This window comes from Rhinopithecus bieti, unplaced genomic scaffold (assembly GCF_001698545.2).
Source record: "Rhinopithecus bieti isolate Rb0 unplaced genomic scaffold, ASM169854v2 scaffold_13400, whole genome shotgun sequence".
NCBI lineage: Eukaryota > Metazoa > Chordata > Mammalia > Primates > Cercopithecidae > Rhinopithecus > Rhinopithecus bieti.
The window spans coordinates 3,358,532-3,364,846 of NW_016807991.1; the positions used below are offsets into that span (position 1 = coordinate 3,358,532).

At 48.6% G+C, this 6,315-nt stretch overlaps 1 protein-coding gene across 1 annotated transcript in view; it reads left to right on the plus strand.

Moving 5' to 3' along the window:
• ARMC7 (armadillo repeat containing 7) overlaps positions 1–6,315 on the plus strand; it is a 19,835-nt gene that overhangs the window by 6,762 nt on the left and 6,758 nt on the right. The gene's annotated exons all lie outside the window — the stretch shown is intronic.

Sequence of the window (6,315 nt, forward strand, 5' to 3'; positions counted from 1 at the left end):
AAAAAAAAAAAAAAAAAAAAAAAAAGAAAACAGTATTTTGTAAAGTTGAAGATAGCAGGCGCACCCCATGACCCAGCATTTAAATCCATAGGGCTAGGGTACGTGCACATGCAGTGAAATGCCACCAGCAGCACTGTCTGTAACAGTCCTGAACTGGAGACAGTCAGCAGGAGAATGGATACTGACATCATAGGATATTTTTCTTTTTTTTTTTTTGAGACGGAGTCTCGCTCTGTCACCCAGGCTATAGTATCGTGGTGCGATCTCAGCTCACTGCAACCTCTGCTTCCCAGGTTCAAGTGATTCTCCTGCCTCAGCCTCCCAAGTAGCTGGGACCCGGCTAATTTTTGTATTTTTAGTAGAGACGAGTTTTCACCACATTGGCCAGGATGGTCTTGAGCTCCTGACCTTGTGATCCACCGACCTCAGCCTCCCAAAGTGCTGGGATTACAGGCGTGAGCCACCGTGTCTGGCCAGATAGTTCTACTATTTAGCAACGAAAATGAAATCTACAGTTGCATGCAACAATCTTACAAACCTAATATTTAGCAAGTGATGCTATACGCATAGTAATACTTACAGTGTGATTAGGAAGGTGTGCACCTCTGAGGGAGGGAGAGGATTGGATCAGAAAGGCACATGTGAAGGCTTATGGATCACCTCAGTACTGGCTACGCAGGCACTTGCTTTCTCATTGATAAACTCTGCCTGTATGTGCCAGCACTTTTCTGCATATGAGGCTGCAGGTCTGGCACTGCCAGCCCCTGGCTCTGAGCAGGTGCATGCTGACTCCACATCACCTGTGTGTGCAAGCAAGATGCGCTGATCACATCATTTACTTTTTCTGCCCATTTTACTGGTGAAGAAACCAAGGCTTAGAGAAATTCAGTAGCTGGCTCTGGTCAACTGGTCCTCAGTGGCAGTGCTGGGGTTCTCACTGGGTCTGCCTGGCACAGAGCCTTGCTTCCTTTCTGTATTGGGTGGCTGCCCTGTGTCTCCTTCTCTTGCTGATCCTGGGCCACACATCTTTCTGCTTCAGAAGAAGTTCTCCTGCCATCCACATGTAGCGGGATTCCCAACACAGGAAGGAGGTGACATTGAGATTCTCGCTCCATTAATCTCTCCCTGGATGTCTCCAGCCGCCTTCACCATTTGTTCAGCAGGCAAGATTCAGGCTGTCCCCGACCTACGCAAAGGCCACCTCCCCATGTGCCCTTACTCCCAGACCAGTTCTCCCTCCCTTTAGTACCAGGCACAAGCAGGGTGCATGTGTGCGCACGCTATCTATGTTAATACATAACTGGTTCAGGTGGTATGAAATTCAAAGAGTCGTGAACAGTAGCTCTCCCTCAGTAGCTTTTTCCAGAGGCAACCACAAGTATTTGTTTCTGTGTGCTCACCAGGGATATTTTCAGGATTTATAAACAAATATGTATACAGTAAATTTCCTGCATGTTATACATATGTGGTGGCATGCTGTCTCTATATGCTGTATCCTTTTTTCAAGACAGAGTCTCATACTGTTGCCCGGGCTGGAGTGCAATGGCAGGATCTCGGCTCACTGCAATCTCTACCTCCTGGGTTCAAGCGATTCTCCCGCCTCAGCCTCCCGAGTAGCTGGGATTACAGGTGCCCACCACAACGCCTGGCTAATTTTTTTTTTTTGAGACAGTCTCACTCTGTTGCCCAGACTGGAGTGCAGTGACGCAATGTCGGCTCACTGCAAGCTCCACCTCCTGGGTTCACGCCATTCTCCTGCCTCAGCCTCCCGAGTAGCTGGGACTACAGGCACCCGCCACCACGCCCGGCTAATTTTTTGTATTTTCAGTAGAGACGGGGTTTCACCGTGTTAGCCAGGATGGTCTTGATCTCCTGACCTCGTGATCCACCTGCCTCGGCCTCCCAAAGTGCTGGGATTACAGGCGTGAGCCACTGCGCCCGGCCACGCCTGGCTAATTTTTTGTATTTTTAGTAGAGACAGTGTTTCACTATGTTGGCCAGGCTGGTTTCTAACTCCTAACCTCATGATCTGCCTACCTTGGCCTCCCAAAGTGCTAGGATTACGTGTGAGCCACTGCGCCTAGCCTCTGTATCTTTTTTTTTAGCAACAAATTTTGACACCCTTGCCCTGTCGGTCATAAAGAACTGTCTTGTTTAAATGCTATGTGACAGGCCAGGCACGGTGGCTCACACCTGTAATCCCAACACTGGGGAGCCCTAGGTAGGTGGATCACTTGAGGCCAGGAGTTTGAGACCAGTATGGCCAACATGGCAAAACCCCATCTCTACTAAAAATACAAAAATTAGCCGGGCGTGGCGGTGTATGCCTATACTCCCAGCTACTTGGGGGGCTGAGGCAGAAGAATCACTTGAACCCAGGAGGGGGAGGTTGCAGCGAGCCGAGATTGTGCCACTGCACTCCACCCTGGGTGACAAAGCACCACGCTGTCTCAAAAAAAAAAAAAATTATGAAAAGCCGCGATGCATAAGTCAAAACTGTATTACAGGGTATTTTCAAAAGTCTCACCTCCATTCTGGTCCCTTCTGCCTTGTTCCCTGTCTCATACTAACCCGTTTCCTTATTACACTTTGGCGTCTTGCAAGGGTGAGTTCATACACGGAGGTGTGTTCTTCTCCACCCTGCCTTCGTACACAAAGGGTAGCTTACTCTATGTACTATCTGTCCTTCAGACTTGAAATCGAAGGAGACATTTGCAAAACACTAAAGGAAAACCCAAGAACTAATCCGTTGTGAAGATATATATATATGATATATGATATAATATATATGTAATATACAACATATGTAATATTATATATTATATTTATCATATAATATATACTTGTTATATAATATGTAATGTATATAATATACATATATATATTTTGAGACGAAGTCTCGCTCTTGTCCCACCAGGCTGGAGTGCAATGGCGTGAGCTTGGCTCGCTGCAACCTCCGCCTCCTAGGTTCAAGCGATTCTCCTGCCTCAGCCCCCCCCAAGTAGCTGGGATTACAGGCCCCTGCCACCATGTCTAGCTAATTTTTTGTATTTTTAGTAGAGACGGAGTTTCACCGTCTTGGCAAGGCTGGTCTAGAGCTCCTGACCTCAGGTGATCCACTCGTCTCGGCCTCCCAACGTGCTCGATTACAGGTGTGAGCCACCACGCCCGGCCCCCTGTGAAGACTTTGACCCTGGGTTGATTCATCTCAGCATGGGCGAGTCCCCAGATGTAGCTGTATCTTGAGCTGCCCTCACCGAGGGCCTGCCCAGCCACCAGGTGCCAGGTGCCAGCTAAGCACTTGTCAGAAGCATCACCTCGTTTTGTTTTTGAGATGGAGTCTCGCTCTGTTGCCCAGGCTGGAGTGTAGTGGCACGATCTGGGCTTACTGCAACCTCCGCCTCCCGAGTTCAAGCCATTCTCCTGCCTCAGCCTCCCAAGTAGCTGGGACTACAGGCGAATGCCACCATGCCCAGCTAGTTTTTATATTTTTAGTAGAGATGCAGTTTCGCCATGTTGGCCAGGGTGGTCTTGAACCCCCAACCTCAGGTGATCCACCCTCGGCCTCCCAAAGTGCTGGAATTACAGGTGTGAGCCACCGTGCCCAACCACCATCACCTCATTTAATCCCTGGGACCATCCTTTGACCTTCCCCTCATGGTCCGGGTTGTCCCTGCCTGCACCAGTGCCCGACATGGCGTGTGAGCTGAGGTCCCACCTGACCTCCCCTAGTCTCCAGCTTTCTCATCTTGCTTTCGTGTGGGGTTTCCTCTTTTGCCTCCCTCAGGGTTCTCGTATAGAGTTCCTGTGTTTCCTGAAGTCTCGAAGGCCCAGCCCTTGCTTCTTGTTTTCTCTGTCTTGTCCAGAGCATGTTCATTAGGCAGTCAGAACTTGTTCTCTTTTCTGTTTTATAATCGTTTTTAAGATTGCAGTATGGCGGCGGGGCCCAGTGGCTCATGCCTGTAATCCCAGTTCTTTGGGAGGCCGAGGTGGGTGGATCACGAGGTCAGGAGGTCGAGACTATCCTGGCTAATATGGTGAAACCCCATCTCTACTAAAAACACAAAAAAATTAGCCGGCCATGGTGGCGGGCGCCTGTAGTCCCAGCTACTCGAGAGGTTGAGGCAGGAGAATGGTGTGGACCCGGGAGGCAGAGCTTGCAGTGAACCGAGATGGCGCCAGTGCACTCCAGCCTGGGCGACAGAGCAAGACTTGGTCTCAAAAAAAAAAAAAAGATTGCAGTATGATCAACAATAAAATGCACGTATCTTAAGTGCCAGTTTGGTGCATTTTGAAATTCATTGAGCTGTGTGTACATCCATGTAAGCAGCTTCTAAACCAAGATGTAGAAATTCCCTTAACACCCATGCTGGGTCAGCAGCTCCCACTCCAAGGCAACCACTATTCTAACCTCTATACCCTGGATTTGTTTTGCCTGTTCTTGAACTTCATACAAACAATCATGCAGGATCTACTCTTGTATCTCGTTTCTTTCACTCAACATTACGTTTTTCAGATTCATCTAAATTGTTGCAGTATCATCGTCCATTCCTTTGAATGTGCCACAATTTGTCCACCTGCCTGTAGAGGGAGATTTGAGTTGTTCCTAGTTTGGAAGCTTTATGAATGAAGCTGTTAGGATCATGTTCATACAAATATGTACTCATTTCTCACCTAGGAGTGGAGTTGCTCAGTCCTAGGGTAGATGTGCGTTTAACATCATGAGAAGCTGCCAAATCACTTTCCACGTAGTTACACCAGGTTATGCTATATGCTCCACTTCCTTGTCAACACTTAGTATTGGCCATTTCTTTTGTTTCTGAGATGGAGTCTCTCCCTGTCATCTACGCTGGAGCACAGTTGGCGCAATCTCGGCTGGCTGCAACCTCGGCCTCCTGGGTTCAAGTGATTCTCCCACCTCAGCCTCCTGAGTAGCTGAGGTTGCATGTGTGTGCTACCATGCCTGGCTAATTTTTGTATTTTTAGTAGAGACAGGTTTTCTCCATGTTGGCCAGGCTGGTCTGGAACTCCTGACCTCAAGTGATCCACCCCCTTCGGCCTCCCAAAGTGCTGGGATTACAGGAGTGAGCCGGCACGCCTGTCCCCGGCTTTTTTAATTTTTAAAAGAATATCTATAGGGATAACAGTTTGCTATTTATTGAACACCTGCTACGTGCGAGGCTGCCGATAGAGTGAGACAAGGCAGAGTCCCCATTCTCACGGAGTTTATAGTTTAGTGGAGCAACAGCCAATAAACATTTTGACAAAGAACTACTGTAATGTCAGTAAATGTGAGGGAAAGAAGCAAAGCCTGGTGCGGGGGACGTAGTTGGGGGCAGGTTAGGTGCTCACAGAAAGCTCTCAGAGGAGGTGGATCTTAGTGGGCCTATCTTATTGTATGTACAATCTGGTGTCCTTCTTCCCTCCTTCATCTTAAATTACAGGCATTTTCTTTTTTTTTTTTTGAGACGGAGTCTCGCTCTGTCGCCCAGGCTGGAGTGCAGTGGCACGATCTCGGCTCACTGCAAGCTCCGCCTCCCGGGTTTACACCATTCTCCTGCCTCAGCCTCCGGAGTAGCTGGGACTACAGGCGCCCGCCATCTCACCCGGCTAGTTTTTTGTATTTTTTAGTAGAGACGGGGTTTCACCGTGTAGACCAGGATGGTCTCGATCTCCTGACCTCGTGATCCACCCATTGTGGCCTCCCAAAGTGCTGGGATTACAGGCTTGAGCCACCGCGCCTGGCCAAATTACAGGCATTTTCTAACATGAATTATTCTTTGGAGACTTTTTTTTTTTTTTTTTAATTTTTGAGGTGAAGTCTCACTCTGTCGCCCAAGCTGGAGTGCAGTGGCGCAATCTCGGCTCACTGCAACCTCCACCTCCTGAGTTCAAGCAATTCTCTTGCCTAGGCCTCCTGAGTAGCTGGGATTACAGGGATACACCACCAGGCCCAGGTATTTTTTTTTTTTTTCTTAGTAGAGACAGGGTTTCAGTATATTGGCTATGTTGGTCTTGAACTCCTGACCTTGTGATCCACCCACCTCGGCCTCCCAAAGTACTGGGATGACAGGCATAAGCCACCACACCCGGCTTTTGAAGACTTTTTTTTTTTTTTTTTTTTTTTTTTGAGACAGAGTTTTGCTCTGTCGCCCAGGCTGGATTACAGTGGCGCCATCTCTGCTCACTTCAGGCCCCGCCTCCCAGGTTCAGGCCATTCTCCTGCCTCAGCCTCCGGAGTAGCTGGGACTACAAGCACCCGCCACTGCGCCTGGCTAATTTTTTGTATTTTTAATAGAGACGGGGTTTCACCGT